The following is a 26,642-nucleotide window of genomic DNA, read 5'->3' on the forward strand; positions in this document are numbered from 1 at the left end:
ATTGATCGTTGATAATAGTATCGCGTGATAAAAGAAATCAATCGACAGGACAATAAAAAGTATAAGATTTCCTCTTCTGATGTCGAATTTCATTCTGTACATTTGTTCATGTAACTATTAGTAGTTCATAGTGTTACAGGCTGTTGTTTGGTACATGTTGGTTTTTAAACCTAAAACAGGACAAACGAACGGATGAATGGACGTACAAACCAAACAACATAATGCCCCTATGTAAGGTATAAACAGAAAATCAAGGATTGGGATGTTGTAGAGTCTGGGTTGCTCTGTCATTGGTGTATATTCCTTTATTTATTTGGTTTATTTGTTCATTTAGGTTATTTGCTTTGTAAAGAGAGATACATTTTAACTCAGACAATTCAATTTTATTTATAGAATTTAACGTTTTATATATTATATGTTTATCTGTTTTCTTTGTGGAGTAAGAAAACTATACCATTTTCAATTTCAAATCTATTAAAACGTTTCTTTTTTTTAAATTGTAAATTTTACTTTCATAATTTATTATAAAATTATATTTTTTTAGTGAATGTTTTAAGATTTTTTTTAATGAGCATGATGACGTCACTTCAAGTTACCTTTTTGTTACATTTGTCAAATTAAATTAAATGTCAAACCAATTCGAATTTGTCAAATCAATTTTAAAATCAACTAAAAATCTCGATTGAAGAATGCCATTGGTTCTATCCCCGATCGGGTTAAACAAACTTTAGACTACAATTGGTATGTGTACTGCTCAGCCAACAATAGGCATTACGGATAAACAGACCAGTCGTCTTTGCAGGTCACATGTCACTCTGCTGACTGTTTACTTAATGAGCAAGCACGTTAAGAATTTTACTCAGCATGAAAGTCTGGAAGAAAATAGTTCCCATGTTCACACCATTCAAAAATTGTATAGTTATGAGTCATGATTATGCATTTAACATTTACATATTCGCCGCTGATCGTTCCTTTTTTTATTGGTTTTTTTTTTAATATATCATCAATAAAACATGAAGTACACTGGTATAAGACTAGTATGTTAATTTGTCAAATGAGTATCACAATCGAGTAGAAAGCTTTGTGAATAAGATAAAAGATGTTGGATGTCCTCAAAGTTATATAATTAAATCAATATCATACATTTATTGTATATATATATACACACATAGATTGAAAGGGGAGCCTAGATAAAATGTAAGTGTACTTGTATTGTTTAAATCTGTATTCTCATTGTTTGACCTCATGGTGTAATTAATGAATCCAACGAATAAACTATAAATCAAAATCACTAAAGAAATTATGTTTTATTTGGCTGTAAATTTGTCATGGCATTTATTGCAAGAAAGAAACACAATCAACTTGTCAATCAAAACTTGATGACGATTGAATTACTGAAGGGCGATCCAGCAGTAACAAAGTTATATCAGGAGCCACTGGGTAGTCCATAGCAGCTTAAAGTAAATTCCGCCTGTCCATTCACAATACAAAAAAGCTCCAAACTCAGTCTGTTAATATGCCATGACGCTGGTTCTATAATCATTCTTCCAAAACTGAAACGATAAATGAAAAGCAGCAGAAAATATTCATAATGGGGAAAAGGGAGGGCGGGTAAATTCTATAGCTTTGGTCAAGCTCCGTGTAAGGTTTGAATTCAAATGACCAAACCACACGAGGTAAATTGCACGGACTAACATTTCGCGGGGTAAACTAATTAGCATATTAAAGTGACCAGTATAAAATGAATCGAACACACCGTCAATTTAAATCAATAATAGGCATACCAAGTTATATAATTACAATAACTGAATTTAATTATTATTGAATTAAATTCTATTATTGTATATATATATACACACATAGATTGAAAGGGGAGCCTAGATAAAATGTAAGTGTACTTGTATTGTTTAAATCTGTATTCTCATTGTTTGACCTCATGGTGTAATTAATGAATCCAACGAATAAACTATAAATCAAAATCACTAAAGAAATTATGTTTTATTTGGCTGTAAATTTGTCATGGCATTTATTGCAAGAAAGAAACACAATCAACTTGTCAATCAAAACTTGATGACGATTGAATTACTGAAGGGCGATCCAGCAGTAACAAAGTTATATCAGGAGCCACTGGGTAGTCCATAGCAGCTTAAAGTAAATTCCGCCAAAATTACAAGTTGAGTAACTAGTTGCACAACTTGTAATCCGCCATAAAATTTACCGCATGACAAATTTAACAGCAAGAATCAACATCAATCAACTTCAACATCATTATCAACTTCGATGTCATTATCAACTTCAACATCATAATCAATTTCAACATCAACAATATTAACAACATCATTATCAACTCAACATCATTATCAACTTCAACATTATTATCAACTTCAATATTATCAACTTCAATATTGTCAACTTCAATATTATTATCAACTTCATTATCAACTACAACATTATTATCAACTACAACATTATTATCAACTTCAATATTATCAACTTCAACATTATTATCAACTTCAACACAAACATCAAAAACTTCAACATCAACTTAAATTCAATACTTTGAACTTCATTAAATTGATATTCATGTGGCAACATCAACATAAACTTCAGCTAAAATGCAATACTGTCATCATCTAAGCTATGTTATTCATTGTAAGGGAAAACCAAACAATGAGGAAATTTAAAGAAAATATATACATAACATTTTCAGAGCTCCTTGAATCTGATTTAGGAATACACCCAACTATCTCTAATACGAACGATGCGCCTATAAGCTTCATATGACAGCTTCTATGACAATAGAAGAGCCAATTACCCAAATATCTTTCAGGTACCCTGAAATTAAGTGTTTCAACTATAAAAGGTTTGTTCTTACATAACCTTTTTTAAAGTGTATGAAAATGTCCATCGTCTTTGTGTCTCAGCAATGTAGTCCGACATCAACCGGACAGGACAAATTGAAGTAGTTTATTCTTTTCCAGAATTGTCGTTACTGAATTACCCAGCTGATCTGTTTTCTAAGAAGGAACTTTTATAATAAGTGACCATGAATTAGCATCAAATTATATCTTGGATCGTTTTACAATAAGATTTTCATTAAAACTTGAATTTGCAATTTCTCCAAAACTAAGAAACCCAAAATTCTTGCTGAAAATGAAGCTTTGAATAAACATGTTTCATATACTGAATAACAAACTAAATTAAGCGCATCTAAAAGTCTAGTTAATATACCAATAGTAATAGGTTTACGACAGACGTGTCGCTTATGTCACTGAGCATCTTTTGAACAATAAAAGAATGAGTGTTGTCCAATAAACCATTGATCTTATGATTAAACCTAATGCCTGAAAGGTACGCATTCCCAGTGGAATAAAAATATTCATCCTTAAACATGTCAGCTACTATTAACTAAATGTGAAACGGGGCATGACCATACGTCATACAGGTTTAGTTTATGTTTAAAGTTTTGAAATTAATTTAGTCCATTTGATACGTAAGCCAATTATTTGAATAACTCTTGCACTACCGATAAAGAGATTTAAAACAGAACTCGACAACCACTTGTCACCCAAAATATAAGAAATGCCATTATAATTTCTAAAATTATTTTCCAAACACGTAGATTAGAAATAGGTCGATAATAAAAAGGCCCCGCAATTCTACCATTTTTCAATTCACTCATGATTTTTCCAAGCTAAATTTGGATCTTGTAAAACATACTTTAATGTTTTGCTTGTATGATGTGCTCGAAAACCATATTTAAAACCATTATATAATAAATTTGCCAATATTTTAACGGGGTAGTCAGTCAACATATTCCCTTAAACCGTAGTATTAACAGGGGAACAACCAAAAATACCAAATATCATACTGTGATTGCAAGCTGTAAACAAAATTATAAAATTTGAAATGATTAAATTGCATCCGTGGAACATTTGCCTGCTGACAGGGAAATCTTTAATTATTTATCGAAAAACGAGTATTTGGGTTAAAATTTCCATGTGTATTCAAAAACCTGTTTGACTGCTCTAGCACTTGACTGATACCTTGATGCAAAATTGTTTGCATCAGGTGCCCTAGGGTAGTTTTGATACCTAGGAGCAGAATAGTCCGAAGTTACAGAACTTCGAGGATTATTCTTGTTATATGAATAATTTGTACAGTACATCGAAGGATGGAACTGGCTACATCTTATACATGAATTCATGGCTGTATACACAATTCATACGAGTACAAACGGCCTTAAAATTATAATCGTAGCAAGGACTAATAACTGTGTGAGGAGTATAAGAAGATGTCTGTGGAACATGATTTATGCCTACTGCAATAAACTGAAGCCATAGCACCCATCAATGACGTCCCATGCACGCATATGATCACGAGCTTTACTTAGTCGAAATTGCATGTCAAATTTATAAACGTTCTCAAAAGGTACACCCCCTTATAATCGTCATGTAGCTAATCAATTCATGCTAATTCCGGGAATCATTGCAATAAAATGTTCATATAATTTAAAAACCCTTCAGTCCACTCACCTAAGTTAGATAATGATTTACTTTTGAATATTTGTTTCTGTCAATTAAAATGTCTCCATCTTCATCAAAACCGAGCACTTTTTTCGGTTGATCAATATTTGAAACAAAATGTTTTTGTAAAGTAATTGTGCCAAATCAACATATTCTAAATTCCATATTTGGTTTATAATTTTTTGTGGTACAAACACATCAACATCATTATTAGTAGGTATAACTAAAATCTCACCGTTTTGTACAGAATTACGAGCTGTGGGCTGCCCTGGATGTACACATCCCTGACCAGGAACTTGTAGTTCAGCGGGCTGCAGAGGAAGTTTGAAGTTCAAATGAGTTGTGGTTGTAGAATTGGCTGTAGTGGTACAAACGGCTGTTGTGGTTATAACTGATGTGGTGGCAATAACTGATGTGGTGGCATTAATGGCTGTTGTGGTGGCATTAATGGCTGTTGTGGTGGCATTAATGGCTGTTGTGGTGGTATTAATGGCTGTTGTGGTGGCATTAATGGCTGTTGTGGTGGTATTAATGGCTGTTGTGGTGGTATTAATGGCTGTTGTGGTGGTATTTACGGCTGTTGTGGAATGGCTATATTTTGTCTTACAATTTCAGCTCTCTTTGGGCGAAGCCTTCGGTTTACCGGTAGCTGTATTTGATTTTGCCTACGTACAGCACGGTTTGGCAGCACCATCTCCCCTTTTCCTCTCGGCATACTGGCTTAAACAAATAATTACAATGTTAGTCAATGCATTAGTAAAATAGTATATCAATTGTCAATGTTACATCCCTTAATCAAACAATTGAACCAATATTGAAATACAAATATGTCAATTTTTACCATTGACTAATTAGTATTAAGATACAATGGCAATAACCAAAGTAGAAAAAACCGCAAATGCTTGATTGTGGCTGTCTATGTCCAGTGGCAGATATTTCAAGTACATTCATAATGATAATATCATATTGATAACGAAAGTCATAAAAGAAAATAATTATTGTATCTACCGAATATCAATTGAAGTGGCCTTCGTTAATGAGAAATATTCCTATAACAGTCTCCGGGACAAGTTTGCAATTCCGCTGAGTGCAAAAGTTGTCAACTTAATTTTTGGAGTTCAGTCAAAACAAAGTTGATAACTTGGTAGGTATTGGTTCCCTGATATTTGTCCTAAAGAAATTTGGCTCTAGCACCACTGTTGAAAAAGTTATGCCCCTTTTTTCAACAATTTCCTCAGAGGAAAAGTACTTTTCCTCAAGGGAAATCAAATTTCCCTGAAGGAAAAAGATTTTTCCTCAAGGGAAATTGTTTTTTCCTCAAGGGAAAAAGATTTCCCTTAGGGAATTTGCTGCATAATTATTTCCTTTGAGGAAATTCTTTTTCCTTTGAGGAAATTTGCAGCTTCAAATTTTCCTTCGAGGAAATTTGCAGCTTCAAATTTTCCTTTGAGGAAATACTTTTTCCTGTGAGGAAATACTTTTTCCTGTGAGGAAATACTTTTCCTGTGAGGAAATTTGTAGCTTCAAATTTTCCTTGGAGGAAATACTTTTTCCTGTGAGGAAATTTTTGACAAACACTTTTCCTTGGAGGAAATACTTTTTCCTGTGAGGAAATTTTTGACAAACACTTTTCCTTGGAGGAAAATTCAAGACAACAAATTTCCTCTGAGGAAATCAATGTTCTTCAAATTTCCTCTAGGGAAATTTCTGAACATCAAATTTCCCTTAAGGAAATGTTTTTCCTCTATGGAAATTTCATAACAGTACAAACAGTATTAATATATTTTCTCCTAGACTGAATTATTGATACAAAAGATAATTAAAACTTTAATACTGTAATACAAATTTCTACATGTTCTATGGTGAGTATTAAACATATAAAAACAAAAGGCTGACTGTTTAGCATGTTTAAGACAATACAATAATAAGCAAAACGCTATGAATATCATACCATTTGTGATGTTATTAATATTGTGCTCATATTTGAATATAAAATAAAATAAACACTTTTCATGTCAAATTAACTTGTCTTCTGTTTCAGCTGCTGTGTATTCGACCCCCTACATAACAGTTCAGTGCATAAATAATTCAATCCACAAGACATCTTCCTTCAATTTGTTGAATACATTTTGGCAACATGTTCTTCAAACATCTTCTTTGTATATTTGATATGATGGAGCCATGTCATGAATGGATAAAGCAGGTGTTTATTTCGACAACAAACATGACAAAGATACTATTATTTTTCTTAATTTCTCCATAATCCATCAGTGAATATGAATGTAGGTTGTTACATTTTACACAATTGTGTTCTTTGATAGTACTCCATTTTGTTTATAGCAATTTTGTAGGATTTTTTTCTATTTCTTTTTCCAGAAAAACACACAGTTGAGTTCATTTCACATTAATAATCCAATTAGCACATTATGTAGAAAAGTATTAACAATTAAAATTCTCTTCAGTATAGACCTGCAGGACCTGTTGATATCATAAAAACCAAGATATCTGACCTATAAATACACAAAATAAAAAAAATGTTATAAATTGAGAAAAAAACAGCAATATAAATAAACTTATTTTATCATGTTTTAATGAACATTTTGAGAAACTTTCATTTGATATTCTTACTTGTCATGCTTATGAGTACTCTTATTTCAGTGCTTTGTGTCCAAGATTTAATATTAGTTGTTTAGTGCCTTGCAGTGATATTTAAAGTTGAGCCACTTGCAATAGTTGTTATAGAATGTTCATATGTTGTGTTAATATTTGAACCACTGTCCTATATTATGGTCAGGTTGAGTGCTCACAGACATGAAGCCTAAATTAATATATTGTTTGTTTCCCTAATGCCTATTCTGACAAGCCAGGTGTGGGTAGGTAGGTAGGTAAATAATTTTATTTTTCCCAAAAGCCTGAATATCATCTGATGATCCGGTAAGCCCGAAAAATCAGAAATGAATATAATAATATATTTGGCTTAGTTTTGACAATAAAATTTTATGAGTAGGACCATTTTTGCAGGGTCGGTCGGGATTGGAGAAACAAACAATATTTTAAATTAGGCTTGGTTTTTTTTTATTAATTGTTATTGCCTTTGAACATGTTGAACTAAATTGGATTGTTTAAATCTTTATATGTTGAGATCTTTAATGAATGACCTATAAAGGAAGTGTTTTCTCATTATTGAAGGCAGGCCCATGATTGGCCTTTAATTTCTTGCATCCGCTTCATTGAACTCTGGTGGATAAGTCACTCATTTACCATACCACATTTTCTTATTTTTATATGAGTCATCATTCAAAGGCAATTTCTTTTATTACTGTAATTCAGAAATTATCCAAACTTTTTAGTAATGCGAATAATGTGACTGGGTGAGTATCGCAAAAATAAGAAATCATATTTTGATATAAACAGAAACATATATTGGCCAGCGAAAGCTCTTTTTTTTGAGAGCCCAGGTGGTCATGTGGTCTAACGGGACGGCTGCAGTGCCAGCGATTTGGTGTCACGATATCACAGTAGCATGGGTTCGAATCCCGGCGAGGGAAGAACCAAAAATTTGCGAAAGCAAATTTACAGATCTAACATTGTTGGGTTGATGTTTAGACGAGTTGTATATATATATATATATATATATATCATGTAACTATATAGATCTTTATGCAGATTTTTTTTGTAATCACAAGAAGTTGTCCATTCCTTGAAAAATCTGAATTTACAGTATATAGAAGTGGTCTTACCATTTAGGTCTTGTTGTATTCTGTTTATCTTGTTTTGCGCTCATTTCTATTGTAACTGTTTATATTTTATATTATTTTTCTATATTTCTTGTCCTATAAAACATAAAAAGGGTAACAACTATTATTAAACATCAGTTTGTGTTTTTCTTTATATGCAGTTATATTTAAAAAGAATGGAATATTTGTGCTATTTCATTTCACAAACTTTTTGCCAGTCATGACTTTCAAAGACTTTCACCCTGGTCAATAGTTTAAAAAACAAACATTCCCATACTTTTTCTTTGTGTTCGTACTAATTTTTCATTTGACAAAAAAGACATGATTCAACTATTCTTCTATAATTTGTTTCGCTTGACTACGTTAAACTCTGAAATATTGTTAACAGTATAATCTGTATGTGTCTCACTCGTCAAAATTTCAAATTAATATATAAATAACCAATAAAAATGCTATGCATGGCTCAGCTTGATACAAATGAACCCAGAACAGTTTGGGCAAGTATGGACACAACATTCAAGCTGGATACAACTCTGAATTTTAAATTTTTTTTGTGATTCAATAGTTGATGCAGCATAGGTTTCTGACACAGAATGAATGTGGTCCAAGTACTTAAATTTTTTTAAATTGACAATTAACCTCTAAAATGGTCCAATATTCAAAATCTCAATACATGGTTAGATGCAGCATATCAACATGATCAACATGATCAAAGAACCCCAATAATTCATTTTTTGATGAAATCAAATAAAGTTAAATTTTGGACCCTTTAGAACTCAATGTGGACCAATTTGATATTGGGCCAAAATATAAAAAATCTTAACGAATGGTTAGATTCAGCATATCAAAGAGCCCCATATAATCATTTTTTGTTGAAATCAAACAAAGTAAAATTTTGGACCCCGATTTGGACCAACTTGAAATTTGGGACCATAATAAAAAAAATCTAAGTAAATATTCAGATTCAGCATATTAATCTGAACACCAAGAATTTAAATATTGTTAAAATCAAAATAAGTTTAATTTTGGACCCTTTGGACCTTAAAGTAGACCAATTTAAACAGGACCAAAAAACTAGGAATCTAAATACACAGTTAGATTTGGCATATCAAAGAACTCCAATAATTCAATTTTATATAAAATCAAACAAATTTTAATATTGGCCCCTTTTGGCCCCTAATTCATGTTATTCCTAAACTCTGAACAAAAACTCTGGTCACAAACCTTGTGTTTGAATTTCACAGACTTCTATTAACTTGTACTAAAGTAATTAAGCGGAAACTAAATGTCCTGGGACAACGACAACTACATGATAAAATTGAGAATGGAAAAAGGGAATGTGTCAAAGAGACAACAACCTGACCATAGATTCGAGGGTTGGAATCCTTTTCTTTTACCGACCAATGCATTTGAATGGGAGATATAGTTGGAACCCCTCTTTACTCATGGTTGGGACCCCCCTTTGAAAATGGCTGGATCCGCCCCTGAGAAGCATTATAGAAAAATCTATAAGCTTTAACTCAAAATAAGGATCATTTTATTTTTAAAGGGCAGGCACAGATCCAGAGGGGGGTTCAAGGGATTGGAACCCCCCTTTTTATGGATTATCAATGCATTTGAATGGGGACATGTAATTGGACCCCCCCCCCCCCTTTCCCCTTTTGTCCTGGGTTAGAATCCCAACCCACCCCTTTTTAAAATGACTGGATCTGCCCCTTAAGGGTCTATAATAAAGTTTGACAACATCAGACATTTTAATTTCATCTCTTACAAGTTTGCTATTTCATCCATAATATTTAAAGAAATATAAATTTGGGAGTAGTATGATATTGATTTGCAAGTTATTAACTATCCAAACTAGAGACCTAATCATGCTTATAGAGTAGATATACTTGACTAATTTAAATCAAACTTGGGGTGACTGGGAACAAAGATTTAAGGGAATAGATGACAGTTTACCTACAATGACTACATGGTCACTCTTATGTTTAAATTTTGGGTGTTCATTTTTTATTGTTTAAAGCTAACAATTTCAACTACATACAAGTATCAAGATTTGATCCTACATTATTTAAATATTGAAAAAAATAGCTTTTTAAATTTGGATCTAACGTGGCGGTACCCAAATTGCACCTATTTTGACAGTTTTTTCGCCTACGTTTTTTTATGATCAGGAAAAAAATGTCCATACTGTGTTTATTTTGTAGCCCTATCCTTCTTTGTCATATAGGTACACCAATTTAATTTTTAGTCCATATTGAGTCATTAAAAAATGGGTTTGAATCAACCTCCAAACTATCCATGATTCTGTAATGAGGAGTACCCAAATTGCATCCATGCTTAAATTTACATCATCAAAAGTCTAATAATCGAGCTTTTGTTTAATTTCTTCAAATATTTTGAACAATTGGGTCTGGAGCTGGCATGTCAGTTAACTGCTAGTAGTCTGTTGTTATTTATGTATTATTGTCATTTTGTTTATTTTCTTTGGTTACACCTTCTGACATCAGACTCGGATTTCTCTTGAACTGAATTTTAATGTGCGTATTATTATGCGTTTACTTTACTACATTGGTTAGAGGTATAGGGGGAGGGTTGAGATCTCACAAACATGTTTAACCCCGCCGCATTTTTGCGCCTGTCCCAAGTCAGGAGCCTCTGGCCTTTGTTAGTCTTGTATTATTTTAATTTTAGTTTCTTGTGTACAATTTGGAAATTAGTATGGCGTTCATTATCACTGAACTAGTATATATTTGTTTAGGGGCCAGCTGAGGGACGCCTCCAGGTGCGGGAATTTCTCGCTACATTGAAGACCTGTTGGTGACCCTCTGCTGTTTTTTATTTGGTCGGGTTGTTGTCTCTTTGACACATTCCCCATTTCCATTCTCAATTTTATTACTATTCATATTTTACGAAATTGATACTTATAATATACATGATATATTGTATTTGCCAATTTTAAAAAGATGACGTTTTGATGACGTCGCATGGTGACATTTTCGTACATTTTTTTTTCTTCATGCAGTAAACAGTCCATCTGTTGATAAATACTGTGAACGTTTTGTGTATAACTAAATATGTTTACCTATGTTGAAAGACGGGCATAGTATCAAATCATAAAAATACAACTTGTTTAGTCTCTAGGAAATCTTGTAAGATTTTTATTGCTATTTTTTTCTAAATAGGTGCAATTTGGGTACTCGGTGCAATTTGGGTACCCTTATGTTATATATAATTGTGTATGTCACATGGATGTATTTTAATGTAAAGCATCTAAAAAATCATTAGCCGTCTCATATTAATTTCAGTTCTTTAAAAGGCAAATTTATATGAGCTTATGCTGAAAATAGAGATTTCTTATTAAGGAGAAATCCCTGCCCCTCTTTTTGTGTGAAAATTTTTGTTGATTATATAGGGAATCACAGAAACATGACTGAGGCAAGCATCCCCCATCTGAACCTGAATCACTCATTGGTGAAGAGTTGTCACACAAAATAAATGATACCAAATGTTCATATGAATATGTTTTTAGCTAGTGTAGGTGTAAGTCAGTCAGGAGGCAACCATTTGATTTGTAGGGTGAAAAATGTGATTAATCTTGTTTGGTAAACTTGTGCTATAAATAAAAATTACCAATCCATTAAAAAATCCGTGAACCCAATCTCATCCAATGAAATAGATTATTGTCTGTTTTCGAAGTTATATGGAAGTAAGTTAGTAGTCCAGATAATTATGACGCATTGCAAGGCATTTTTTCTGAGGAGAAGTGTAGAATGGGGGAATGGAACCAATAAATTGATCGGATCCGAAATGTCCTTCCCAGTAAAGGAGCACCTATTATTTTGTAGATAATTATTATTAGTGTCGGTGGTCTCACAAGTAAATCAGAGTGAATATTGCATGCACATTAAAATTAGCAGAGAAGAGACAATTATCAACTTGTGTTTTATTCATTTTCTCGCAGTTATTTACGGTAAATCAGCTATATATGACATAGGAAGATGTGGTGTATGTATATATAACCCAAAACAGGTGTTCGGTTCTAGTACTATATAGTGGCTATAGTATATGACATTTAAATAACAATTATCAATTATATCTGTATTCTGTGGCGGGTCGAAGGGGATGGATTCCGGGGTTGGACTCCCCTAGCTTTTTGTGAGCAATCATTGCATAAATGATAATCTCGGGAATCCTCTCAAGTTCCTATATATACAAGGTGATAGGACGTTCCGTTGGAATAGGTTACCTGTGCATCAGGAAAAGTTTTAATATAGGAACTTTAAAAATATGTGAACAGGTCGGGAAAAACTCTCTTTTGACACTTAGGTATTGCACTGTTGCATTACACACCAATCAAAACGCAAACAATATATGGGAAAAGATAACATTTTAACCTACACAATATATGAATAAGGTATACACTTTTGAAATCTAAATTATATGAAAAGGGTGGGGTAACAGAAACCCAGCGGCAATGACACCCCTTATTTAATGGAGACATGTAGTTGGAACCCCCTTTATCCTGGCTAGATCCGCCCATGATTTTTACATGTAAATCAAGCCTCGGGTATTTGTTGGCATAACGGTAACCACGAAAGGGGGGAGGGCTAATTAAAAGCACGAGGAATTATAAATATACAATTCAACGAATGTAGGACAGAAAGTCACAGGACAAAAAGTCACAGACAAAAAGTCACGGACAAAAAGTCACAGGACAAAAAGTCACAATTAATTTTTTCTGATTATTTTCTTTGAATAAAAAATGCTGATTTTTACAAAAAACATTTTTGTATTTTTCTGGAAATATTATATATTAACCAGCTTTGTAAGCAAAATTTATCAAAAAAATATCAAAGATGATCAAATAATTGTTAAGAAAACAAAATGTCGAAGTAGATTAGCACTTAAATGGCTTCATGGTGCCAACAAATATGACCTTTGCATGATTAAAATTGAATAAATCTTTTTTTCAAGTAAAATGATAAATTTCATTGACTTTAGTATGAAATTATGTATTAAAAAGTAGTATTTCAAGATATTTCTCTAATATATTCAAACAATTGTCAAAAAATTATTTGTGACTTTTTGTCCTGTGACTTTTTGTCCTATCAAATTTGTGACTTTATGTCCTGTGACTTTTTGTCCTGTGACTTTCTGTCCGTTTACCAATTCAACAGGGGTAGAGTGCATGGAGGAATGGGAATTAAAATTGTCTCTTCACGATAATCGAAAAAAGTATCTTGCACGTTATTTTCATCATCTTGTCTGAAACACTCTGCATAATGAGCTTCAAGGCGAAAACAATTAAGGCATGTGAAATACTAATAACATACACTTCCCTTTTTATACGGTGTATGGACAAACCCATAAATCCCTCAAAAAAATTGCTTGATTCATGTCATATCAAATAAATTACAGCGCGGAAAGGTAACTTTAATTTAATATCAAACCTAAATTTTTGTTATATTTTTCAATAAATTTTAAAATCTTTATTAGGCATGCGTGAGTTCCATTTCATGAGACCTACACAGATTTCTATAAAACAAATTAAAAATTATAAATACAGTTTTTCAATTCTTTCCGGCATAGATTAAAAAAATATGTATATAATCTTTATACGAGTTTGGTTGAATTATTTCACTTCATAATAATGATAAATCTTTTAGTTCTTAAATTTTTAATTAAAAACGAATTTATGATTTTGATATCTAACGATAAACTTTTTAAATTGAAGTGACATGGTTAGTAACCTAATTAGTTGCATGGCTGATTACCATCTTACAGGTGACCCAGTAATTTTCCATATGACAGTAGCGTGTGCCCTCGGGGTTATATCGGGGTGTGTATAACTTATTTTCTGGGGAACATCCTGTCCACGTGTCTCGTAAGTCTTTATAGGCTGGGTATTGATCCTTTTTTTATGATGTTAACGTTTTTATGTATTTTAATGTAGATCAATATGTGACACTTTAATAAACTATTATTTATCTTATCTTATCTATCTTATCTTAGCATATATTGCAACAGATGACATTAAACAAATTTTCTTTGTAGCATCGGAGGCAATTTCATGTTCGACCACACAAAATATTTCACAAAAAAGATATGATAAAATCAAAAGAAAAAGATAAAGAAATATTAACAAATAAAGGTGAAATTGAGTAAACGGGGATTCGTGTTTTTATGAGCTTATTTTCAGTGGACAACAACAAATGGAAGTTTTTAACGACCTTGTGTGACCTATAGTTGTTGATGTTTGTGTCATTTTGGTCTGTTGTGGATAGTTGTCTCATTGGCAATCATACCACATCTTTTTTTTTTAATATTGACTGGCTATATACATGATATAATATATATAGCACTTGCACGGTCGGTCCAGTGGACATATTTCATACTAGATAACTTATACAGTAATTCTTTTTATATATATGACAATAATTGTCCGATCTGATACACGTACCTATAATGTACAGAATTTTGAACAGCTTCAAATATATGGGGTCCGTAGAAACACCGCAAAGGACCTCCTTGGTGCACTAAGAACAAAAATGTGCACTAAGGACCTGATGGAATAATACAACTGTCACAAAGGATATGGCATATAGAAATAGACTTTGTAAAAGGAGAAGGTCCGGTAAGACACCTTTTTGGCCCCAAAATATAGCAGTTTTACAAAATTGTTAAAAGTAAACTTTTAGTTATTTTTTGGACAGTAGAATGCTTCAGCTTCATAAATATGGGCTTTTTTGACAATACATGGCACATATATCGGGTACTGGCACCATAAAGTCATGCTAAATGGCAAAAACCATTTGAAAAGTGACATTTTCCGGCATATTTGGTGGATTTTTCATATTTGAGCTTGAATCGGATCGTTTTTAATGACAAAATCAGTGAAAATCTTCCACATACACTAATAGAATTAAAAAAAATAGACAAGTGTTTCAAAAGTGGTCAAAATCTTTCGTCAGATGAACCTGAAATTTGAGGCCAAAATCGGTCCTAACCGGACCTACTCCTTTCATAATTTTAAATTATATCTTTTCTATAATGTTTTCTCGACACGTGCCTCAAAAAGTTGATTGTCACCTTTAGTATAATCGGTAGAAATTCATGTTCGCTCAACCTTGAACCGTGAATAATCTGCTAGTATACTGATTAAACATGTACTAGTATATGGTATTTCAAATTGTTCTCTATTTTTTTTCATTTGTTTGTTTCTGCCGTATTTATTCTGTCTGCTATATTTTTTACTTCTAAAGTAATAGCGTATTTTCAACTCTTTTCAGTTTGGGATTTTTTCATCCTTTTAATTTTAAAAAGACAAATAATTGTGAACACTTCACGGAAAAGGGAGGATTGATATTTGGTTGCTTAACGTCCAGTTGCCAATACTTCATTCATTTTTCTAATGTCAGGAACTATGCCATTTATCAATATTTCGATTAAATAATTAAACTTATAGAATTAATACTTAAAAGTTTATTTAGAGTAACCATATGCCGGATGAACAAAAAGTGTGCCATTTATTGAAAAACATATGGTTTGGTATAACAAGAAAACTTCTCTAGTGTTCTAAACATTTCTCACATAACCCCTCCCCAAACCCCCACTTCAAGCTCTGGATCCGCGCCTGCCCATAGTGCTTATTACATTATAAAATAAAATGGTATTCATCTTCAATTGTTGAAATAAAGATGAATTGTAAAAAAAAAGCATTGACACCAGTTTAAAGTTATCGTTCATAGAAGACAGTTATGATTTATTCTATAATTCTCTTTTTAAAACGTAAAATAATTTTACCTCTTGGAGTTTTTCTATATTACTTCTGTAATCGGATTTTGAAGAACCCCATGGACACCACATACTCTCAAATGTCTTTCAAGGAATAATGATAGTATGTGAACTCTTGTGTTGTTAGTAAGGAAATGAAATATCAAAAGCCTTTGTTTCTCAATTTATATCTCAAAATAGAGTTCGTTAATTAAAAAAAAAGCTTGCATAGCAATTTCCTTAAAAACTAAATATATATAACAAAGGCAAAGTTTTAAAACACAAAATTTATTTTTTATTTTTCTTTCATAAACTTGAAATTATACCACGCTAAACCGTTAGGTTAACAACCATTGATTAATCAATAAGTAACGATCAAAAGACAATTGTTTATTGGATTAGGTTGATTGAACATGATGATTCGGGAATCTGCAATAAACCGTTGGTCACGTGGCGAGTGGCACGCGTTTATTAAAAAGTCATTTGAAAATCTATTGATACCTAACTTTATTGATATGAGGTTTTTAATCATATCCTCTTATATTCATGCTCGCTGTGATCTTAAAACGTCGTTTTAGTGTCCTTAATGCAAAAACTTTCTTCTTAGTGCACTAAGAAGTCTTTTGCGGTATTTCTACACACCGAAATATATGACCTTTTATTGGTAATGTACCATATTAGTGTCACTAATGGCTTAACGTGTTACCAAATTAAAAAGAAGAAATAGGCTCAAAACCGCATTTTTAACTTTAGATTTTTTTTCAATCCCAAAATAGAGTAGAGGTCCGGTATACAGACTAATTAAAAAGTCCAGATGAGAAGTTTAACTTTTAACTGTTTCTTGACGCATGCAAAAAAAAAAATGCAGTACCTGGTTACAGTTGCTCATTGACAAATTATCATCTTTCGATTAAATGATCTTAAATCTATATGGTCTTAATTTTAAAAGTTATAAAATCTAAATGTGAAGTAAACTATTCATTATGTATGTATAAAGGGGTCTGAGTGGGACTCGGGATTGTCGAGGCGTATTTTTTGTAAACGTGACACATGAAAGTCAAATTATGAGGGAGGGTAGGAGGGATACTGATTCCGAAATCCCGAGCTTCAAAACACGAAATCCCGAAATCCCGGGCTTAAAAACACGAAATCCCGAGGTCCCGAAATTCGAAAAAAGAATTATCGGATCCCAAAAGGGTCAATCCCGAACAGGGCCGTAACTAGCCACTTCTTATAGTGAGGCAAAGTATATTTGCCGAGCGGAGCGAGTCGAAAAAATTTGGCGAGGGGTCTGGCTTAAGGCCCCCAGAAGTTCTGAGAAAAATAACGCAAAATTGTGCATTCTGAGCGTTTCCCGGACTCTTTCTAACATAGAAACGCAATTAATTTTTAGCTATTTTTTCGACAATATTCTAGTCTCAAAGCAAAAACATAGATTCATTGTAATTCAAGACTTTTAGGTTTTATGGACAAAATTAAAAGACCGATGTGTAGGATAAAGCAAAAGTTGTAATTCTCATAATAATTAATACCGGATTTGTCTGTCTGTTCTTGTCTTGTGTTGTGCTTAGACTTTGGTGATTTTTTTATGACTAGATTTAGTGACAGTGCAGTACAAATTATACTTTAAGTACTAGTACTGCTTAAGTCGACACTAGGGATCATCTTGATCCTGTTTTACGGTATTAATGATTCTTTTATTGTTAAAGACCCTCCAGCAACCATTGATAATTAGTATTTTTTCTATGCTTTGACTTTGTGTGCGATTAGGTTTCGTGCACATTTACTCCAAATTCCTTTATTTCTGTTAAAGGGTCTGAACATGATTTAATGCAAGTTTAACCCTTCAATGTAAAAGTCATATGGCAATACTTTATTGTTTTTTTCAAATTATTTGATACCGGGAAATTGGTGACCTTACTTGATATCAGAAGTAAATTGATACTCAACACACAAAAGTTTGATGATCTACTGGTAAATTTTGACGAAAACAGCGATATAGATACGTGTGTAGAAAGACTTAATAACCTTTTAACTGATATATATGAACAGTATACGAAATCTGAAGTAACATACAAAGAACAGTGTGAATTTTGTGAAAATGGCGATAAAGTTCATAAATCTAATGCGGACAAGCCTTGGTTTACCGATGAATGCAAAACATTATATATACAATATCAAAATGCATTAGACAGTTTTAACAAATACCGCTCAGATGAAAACAGAATTAACTTTAACCTTTCAAAGCAAAAGTATAAGTGCTGCGAAACAAGACTTAAAAGACATTATAAGAACCAACGAGGAAATATGCTGTCGTCACTAAGGAAGAAAAATCCGAAACGTTTCTATAAGAATTTTAAAAAACGTAAAAAGCGCGTTATAAATAACATTTCATTGGACCAATTCGAGGAACATTTTAAAAAACTTATGTCTAAACCGCCCGAAGTGAATGTTGGATCGAGTGATACTCCGGAAACAGTTTTTGAGGAACTAGATCTTCCGTTTACAGAAAAAGAACTGGATTCGTGCATCAAAAAACTAAAAAGAGACAAGTCGACTGGTTATGATGATATAATGAATGAGTATATACTGTTTGGTAAAACTTTATTGAAACCTGTACTTTGCAAACTGTTCAACAATATTTTATGTTCTGGAAATTTTCCTGAAATATGGGTGAAATGTATTTTAATTCCAATTTTTAAGAAAGGAAATCCTGACGATCCTGGAAACTACAGAGGTATTTCGTTGGTGTCACATTTAGGAAAACTATTTACGTCGTTGATTAATTCAAGACTTATAACATGGTGCAAGATTAACAACACTCTGACAGATGCACAATTTGGATTCCGTCCTGGATACGGCACTTCTGATGCCATCTTCTGTCTTCATTCCCTGATTTCTAAGTCATTAAGAAAAGGTAAACGCTTATATTGCTGTTTTATCGATTATATTAAAGCGTTTGATAGTGTTTTTCATGTAAAATTGTGGTTGAGATTAGTTAGATGTGGCGTTACTGGTAAACTTCTTACTGTAATTAAATCTATGTATTCTAAATTGAAAACTAGTATAAAGTGTAATGGAAAAATTTCAGATTTTTTTAATTGTAATACTGGCTTGATGCAAGGGGAATCTTTATCCCCTTTATTATACTCGTTGTATGTCAATGATATGGAAGTAGAGCTAATCAGTAATGGCTGTCAGTCATATGAATTGAAATCCTTAAATTTATTTTTACTTATGTATGCAGACGACACTGTTTTATTTAGTGAGAACATAGATGATCTGCAAAATATGATTAATACTGTAAACTCTTCTGCAGAGGAATATGGTTTATATATTAATATGTCTAAAACTAAAGTGGTCGTGTTTAGAAATAGAGGTAGTGTAAAAAGTCAAGAAAAATGGTTTTTGAATAACAACCAAATAGATATATGTGATAGTTTTGTATATTTGGGTATTCTTTTTAATTATAATGGCAGTTTTTTACATACACAAAAAATGTTAGCCAATCAAGGAAGAAAAGCTGTTTTTGCTTTATGTAGTAAAATTGTAGATGAATATTATAACTGTGAAACGTTACTGTCCTTATTTGATACTTATGTATCTAGTATACTTAATTATAGCTGTGAAGTGTGGGGTAATCATAAAGCTGATGATGTAGAGAGAGTACATTTATATTTTTTAAAACGAATTCTAAAGGTTAGAAAAACTGCTGTAAATAACATGGTTTACTGTGAATTGGGACGTTATCCAATGTATTATGAAAGACAAAGAAGACTGATTCAGTTTTGGTTTAAATTATTAAATACTGATAACTGTATACTTAAAGCATGTTATGAAGATATGTTGAAGAGTTCATTTAAAAAACCCAATGACAAATCGAATTGGGCATGTTCAGTCAAAGATATTTTATGTAGATATGGTTTTCATGATGTATGGCTAAAACAAAGCGTAAATAATGTTGATATATTCATACATGAGTTAAAACAAAGAATGAAAGATACCTTTATTGCTGATGCTAATGCTTTTTTTAATAATTCATCAAAATGTATACTTTATAGATATATATATGACACAGATATACTGCAATTTTATTTAGATAGACCTGTTAATCAAATATATAAACCTTTTATATGTAAATATCGTATATCCGCCCATAGTCTCAATATAGAAACAGGCAGATATTACAATGTAGATAGAGAAAATAGATTATGTACTATGTGCAATAACAATATTGTAGAAGATGAATACCATGTTGTTCTAGAATGTAATAGATATAGTGATGTAAGAAAACTATACATTAAGAAATATTATTGGCAATATCCATCCACTTTTAAACTTATACAGTTGTTATCAGTTCACAATGTGAAAGAACTTAATAATTTAGGTATTTGTTTAATATTGAAAAAATTCGTAATATGTAGTTGTATTAATTATTTATCATATGAATTTTTTTTCATTCTCCGCCATACATGTATTGTGTATAATTATTGTATTTATATTTCACTGATACAAAATATTGTAAAATTGTATATTCTATAAGCTGTATTGCTTCTGAATAAAGTATTATTATTATTATTACTTTAATTTAAACCATGTCAGCTATCTAATTTTATCTACCAAAAAAAGACAGTTTTGTATTCTTTGATATCAAGTTCAATTCTCCATGCAGAAACGATCATTTTTTTCTGTGTCTTGTAGCATCGTATATTCTTAAAATATTTTCTCGCACAATATCTGGACATCGGTGGCCATGCAACATTGCAAAACCACACTTAACAAATGAAAATCAACACTCAAGACTATATTCATAAAGTAGGACAATAAATGAACAAAAGACAAAACCCGGGACACAGAAGTACAAATAATAGACCATCAACTCTGAAAACTAAAAGTAAAATAGAAACATGGATCACGAAAAACATGCAGGGGCGACACCAGAGAGTGAAGAGAACTTGCTTCTTGCTAGACACTTTCTGTGAAAACAATTTGATATTAAGACAATCTTTTGTTTCATTTTTTTTGTTTGAAATTTCTAACATGAGGCATTTGCCTCATTTGCCTCAATGTAGTTACGGCCCTGCCGAAATCCAGAGCTTAAAAACACCCGATCCCGATAAAGGTCCTATATCCTCAGTCCCTCAAATTATGATTATTGTGCCGTGAAAACGCGAAATGAAGTTTAGCGGGATATGGGAAATTACAAAAATATCAGAATTGTTCACTTATATAGTGTAAGCGTAATGGCATCATGCGGGAATCTAAAAAAATAAATAGTGACTAAGCGGGATCCGTGAACAGAACCCCCAATGAGACCCCCATTAGTTGTGGCTTATTTTGGTCTTTTTAGTTCGTTTCTTTCCCCTACATTACTTGACCGTTTTTGTAAAACAACAGCACTCGAGGTCTGACAGTATTTTACCAAGAAATGCACAAAATATTCAAAAAGAGTGCCTAGAAAATTTAAATATTGGTATGCACACATACTCCCCTGTCAGCACAGACAATTATATTTTTGTAAACGCGCCAAACTCGTTTCTAATATTTATAATAGAACTGAAAAGAAAATGGAAATGGAAATGGGGAATGTATCAAAGAGATAACAACATGACCAAAGAGCAGATAACAGCCACAGGTCACCAATGGGTCTTCATTGCAACGAGAAAATCCCAAAACCTGAGACTGGGGTGGATCCTAAGTCATATACAGGGGTTCCTAACCCAGGACAAATTTGGGGGGTTGTGTCAAACTACATGTCCCCATTCAAATGCATTGATCGTCCAGTAAAGAAAGGGGGGTTCCAACATGTGCCTCAGCCCCCCTGGATCCGTGCCTGTGAGGCATGCTTTAGCTTGCCATTAAACAAAAATGTATACTAGTTGAGTGATAATGGACGTCATACTAAACTCTTCAATACAAAAAAAAGAAACTAAAATAAAAATCATACAAAGGTCACAAAGGCCATAACTTCTGGCTCCTGAATAAGAAAAAGTGCAAAATGCAGTGGGGATAAAAGCCTTTACTGTCAATTCCTGAAATTACAATTATATAAATCATCTCGCATCTTTGTGCATTTCTTGAAATTGGTCATATTAATAAATGCATGCAATATTTTCAGAAAATTTCAATATATAAGCTTTTAAAAGTCAATCTTGTGCATGATTATCAATGATTATACTCGCACAATTAACACATGTGGTTCTCAAAACTCAAAGGTGTCTATGCTATTTATGACATCTTTTTATACCCCCGCTTTCAAAAAAGGGGGGTATACTGTTTTACCTCTGTCTGTCAGTCCGTCCGTCCGTCAGTCAGTCCGTCACATGAATATTTTTCGTCGCATTTTTCTCAGGAACTACAATACAAGGATTTCTGAAATTTGGTTTCAGTGTTTATCTAAGTCATTTATACTGTGTGATGCGTTTTCAGATTGATCACTTGTCAATTTCCTGTTAACCGAACACTTGTATAATTTTACACATGATAGCCAAGTTGAAAATTTTCGTCACATTTTTCTCAGGAACTACAATACAAGGATTTCTGAAATTTGGTTTCAGGATTTATATAAGTCAGCTATACCGTGTGATGCATTTTCAGATTCATCACTCGACAACTTCCTGTTTACCGAACACTTGCATATTTTTACACTATTTATATTATCCACTTGCGGCGGGGGTATCATCAGTGAGCAGTAGCTCGCAGTTTCACTTGTAAACAAGTATAAATTTACAAAATATGTTTAGAACTATATGATTTTTAGGTTTTTCAGTAGGTCAGGATCTGCGAACTCTCACTGACTGACTGAGCACATAAATTCAACACTAGTTTTTTGGTGATGTTGGTGTTGCTTAGTGTTTTGTTTTGTTTTGTTTTTCTTTTCTGCATCTTATGTTTTGCCTTGGCATTGTCAGTTTCTCTTTTATTGCCTTTGGTTTTTTTGTTATGTTAAATAACAAGTCACATATATATAATCATGATAATTAAGGTCCTTTTTAATTTTTAGGGATTTTAAATTTTTAATTTAAAGTTAGGGATTTTATTCATAAAAGGGGGGATTTTCCAGTACGTATACTATTAATAATGCTTTGAGCAATTTTCATGAAACTTGGTGAATTATTTTTGTATAACATAAACATGATAATTTTCCTTTTAATTTAAAAAAAAATCTGATTTATGTCATTGTACTATCATGACTTGGGATTAGGATAGTCTCAAGAATGCTTTCACAAATTTTTATGAAACTTTGGTGAATTGTTTTTATATCTTGACATAAACACCCTTTTTATTATTATGACCCAAAGTGGAGGGGGCATAATGTTTAACACTTGATCGTTTGTCCGTCTGTCCCAAAGTTGTTTTTTGTTCTCTTACATTACTTTAGTTTGCCTCAACCAAATTCAATTAAACTTTTACAAAAGCTTGTTATCACAATACTCAGATCAAGTTTGAATTCTGGTGATGTCAGTGTTACTGTACTAGAGTATCAGAGTTATGCCCCTTTAGAAATGGGGAAAGTATGCTGAATTTTTGGTTTCCTGTTTTCTAAACTTTAGTTTGGCTCAACCAAATGTTATGAAATCAATACACAATGCTTATCACCACAAAATACAGATTAAGTTTGAATTTTGGTAGTGTCTCTTTTACTAAATTCTGTAGTTATGTTCTTTAAAAATGGAAAAAAATGTTTTGGCCTTCTAACTTAAGTTTCCCTCAACCAAATTTTATTAAACTTTAAAACAATACTTTTTATCACAATTTTAATCAGATCAATTTCAAATTTTGGCAGTAAAACTTTTACCGTTCTTCAGTTATGTTCCTTTAAAACTTTGAATAATATGCAAGCTGGAGTAACATTCCCTATTTATCATGTATATTTTCTTATAAGATGCAGAGTTAAGGAACTTTAGTTGTTGCAAAGTTATTTAAAATTTGTCCATTTTCAAAATCTTTGAAAGGTTTTAGAAATGTATTTGTTAAAAAAATCGCAGCCTTAAACTTATAGTCACTTGAGAGATCTATAAATTGAGCCAAATTATATACATGTTTTATGTCAATGAATACCACTGTTTGTGCATGGGTTTTTTTTTGGAGGGCGGGGGTCTTATTTGCACAGTGCTCATAGTTTTTTAGTCGATCAATAAAATTCATTTAAAGCTTACAGACCAGCTATAAGGGCAAGAAGCTTATCAAGCACTCATGGTTTAGATTTTTATTAAACACACATTAATATACATATAAATGTACATTAAACAGAAAAAAATATTGATGCAAGATGTCATTCAACTTTTACTCTTTTATGTATAGGACAAGAACTATAGAAGATACAGAGAAATAATATACAGCAGAAATGATAGGCAATGTAAAATTTGCAGAAGCCAACTAAACCTAAATGGTAAGGCACCTTTTAATTTTAAAAAGTTATTGAACTTGAAAGATGATTACTAGTATCATGATTACTATAAAAATTCAAAGATGTGGTATATTAAATATGAAAACTATCATGGCTTTGAGAAAGCAATTGTAGGCCTGTTACGACCTTCAATAATGAGAAAATCCATACCCTATTCTATAGTCAAAGTAGGCAGCTATAAAAGACCTAAAGATTAAACATTGAAACAATCCAAACTGTAAAACTAATCATGCTAATTGCCTAGTTTATAACAAAATAAATTGAAAAAAAATAAATATGACCGGTATGAAACAACAACAACAACAACCACTAAATTTTAGTGTCAGACTAAACTGACAAAAGCTACAGGCTCTGAACTTTGGACAGGCACAATAGGAATATGGCAAGGTTATATAAAAATAAGATGTAGTATGATTGCCAAAAAGACAACTCTCCACCAGACAACCAATTTTGTAAATTTCCTGCAAACACGGACTTGACTACTGTAAATCAACTAATTTTTCGTGAATACTTTATTTGGCATTTTATACTTTCTAGTCTACATCGCAGTTATTTATTTTTGTCGAGTTCAAGTTTACTTAATGTATTTTAATAAGGAAAGATACACATGAAAAACATTTATTGCTGTTTCTCTCTCCATTTATAACATTTTATTTGTTTATTTCGTGTATTTATAGGTGATCAGACATCTTGGTTTTCATGATCAATAGGTCATTACTGAAGAGGAAACTTAAAGTTGAAATTTATTTACATAGTGCATAATTGGATTAATTTGAAATGGAATGTGTGCTTTCCTGCAAAAAAGAAATAGGAAATTTCAACATTATCACATGATAATGACCATATAAAACAAAATGGAGTTCTATCATAGATACACAAAAACACTATTGCATAAAAGCAACAACATATCTTAATCAAAAGAAAGGAGAATGCAGAACAAATACTATTTTGTTGTTGAAAAAAGGAACACCAGTTTTATCCACTCATTTACATCGCTCCCTCATATCAAATATACAAAAGAAGATCATTGAAGAACAATTTGCAAAAATGATTTCTCTTAGAATTGAAGGGAATTTTTTAGTGAATGGAATAATGTATTCACTGAATTCTTACATAGTGGATTGAATAACTGTACACAAGCTGAAACAGAAGAAATTCTAATTTAAAATAACACGAAAAGTGTTTATTTTATTATTTAATCTGCAAATATAAAAACAAATTCTTTAGAACACTACAAATGATATAATGACATTCAAATTGGTTGCTTAGTAATGTATCGCATTGAAACAATTACAAAGAAAACAGAAGCATTTGCTCCAAAAAAATTATAAATCAAAGTTAAATTTATATAAAAAGTATAAACAATACCTAGATCTAAACAGTCAGACTGTATTATTTTCAATGTCATTAAAATGTTGAGTCAAACATTTATTAAAGTTTTAAATATCATTTGCATCAATTATACAGTCTTTTAATAATTATATTCATACTGTTTGTATACATGGTGTAGTGAAGAAATGTTTAACAAGTAAAAATAAGGAAAAACATTTCCTTAAGGGAAATTTGATGTTCAGAAATTTCCTTAGAGGAAATTTGAAGAACAATGATTTCCTTAGAGGAAATTTGTTGTCTTGAATTTTCCTCCAAGGAAAAGTGTTTGTCAAAAATTTCCTCACAGGAAAAAGTATTTCCTCCAAGGAAAATGTGAAGCTACAAATTTCCTCACAGGAAAAAGTATTTCCTCAAAGGAAAATTTGAAGCTGCAAATTTCCTGGAAGGAAAATTTGAAGCTGCAAATTTCCTCAAAGGAAAAAGAATTTCCTCGAAGGAAAAAGAATTTCCTCTAAGGAAAAAGAATTTCCTTTAAGGAAAAAGAATTTCCTTTAAGGAAATAGAATTTCCTCAAAGGAAATAATTATGCAGCAAATTCTCTTAGGGAAATCTTTTTCCCTTGAGGAAAAATCTTTTTCCTTCAGGGAAATTTGATTTCCCTTGAGGAAAAGTACTTTTCCTCTGAGGAAATTGTTGAAAAAAGGGGCATAACTTTTTCAACAGTGGTGCTAGAGCCATAAAATTTTAGGACAAATATCAGGGAACTAATACCAACCAAGTTATCAACTTTGTTTTGACTTAACTCAAAAAATTAAGGTGACAACTTTTGCACTCAGCGGAATTGCAAACTTGTCCCGGAGA

The 26,642-nt window shown here is 32.0% G+C and overlaps 1 protein-coding gene and 2 long non-coding RNA genes across 4 annotated transcripts in view; 1 reads left to right on the top strand and 2 right to left on the bottom strand.

Moving 5' to 3' along the window:
• The window catches only part of LOC139523440 (ras-related protein Rab-30-like), an 87,490-nt gene that overhangs the window by 48,712 nt on the left and 12,136 nt on the right, over positions 1–26,642 (bottom strand). The window lies entirely within an intron of this gene.
• LOC139522365 (uncharacterized) lies at positions 6,393–12,229 on the bottom strand. Its single transcript, XR_011664398.1, has 3 exons — positions 11,897–12,229; positions 8,267–8,359; positions 6,393–7,036 (listed from the first exon to the last, which is right to left on the bottom strand). It is a non-coding gene; the product is annotated as an uncharacterized lncRNA (long non-coding RNA).
• On the top strand, positions 21,284–26,354 carry LOC139523422 (uncharacterized). 2 transcript variants are annotated; one of them, XR_011664614.1, is made up of 3 exons: positions 21,284–21,444; positions 24,344–24,431; positions 25,127–26,354. It is a non-coding gene; the product is annotated as an uncharacterized lncRNA (long non-coding RNA). The 2 variants fall into 2 exon arrangements; XR_011664613.1 differs by having other exon boundaries at positions 21,286–21,512.

Source organism: Mytilus edulis, chromosome 5 (genome assembly GCF_963676685.1).
Source record: "Mytilus edulis chromosome 5, xbMytEdul2.2, whole genome shotgun sequence".
NCBI classification, from domain to species: domain Eukaryota; kingdom Metazoa; phylum Mollusca; class Bivalvia; order Mytilida; family Mytilidae; genus Mytilus; species Mytilus edulis.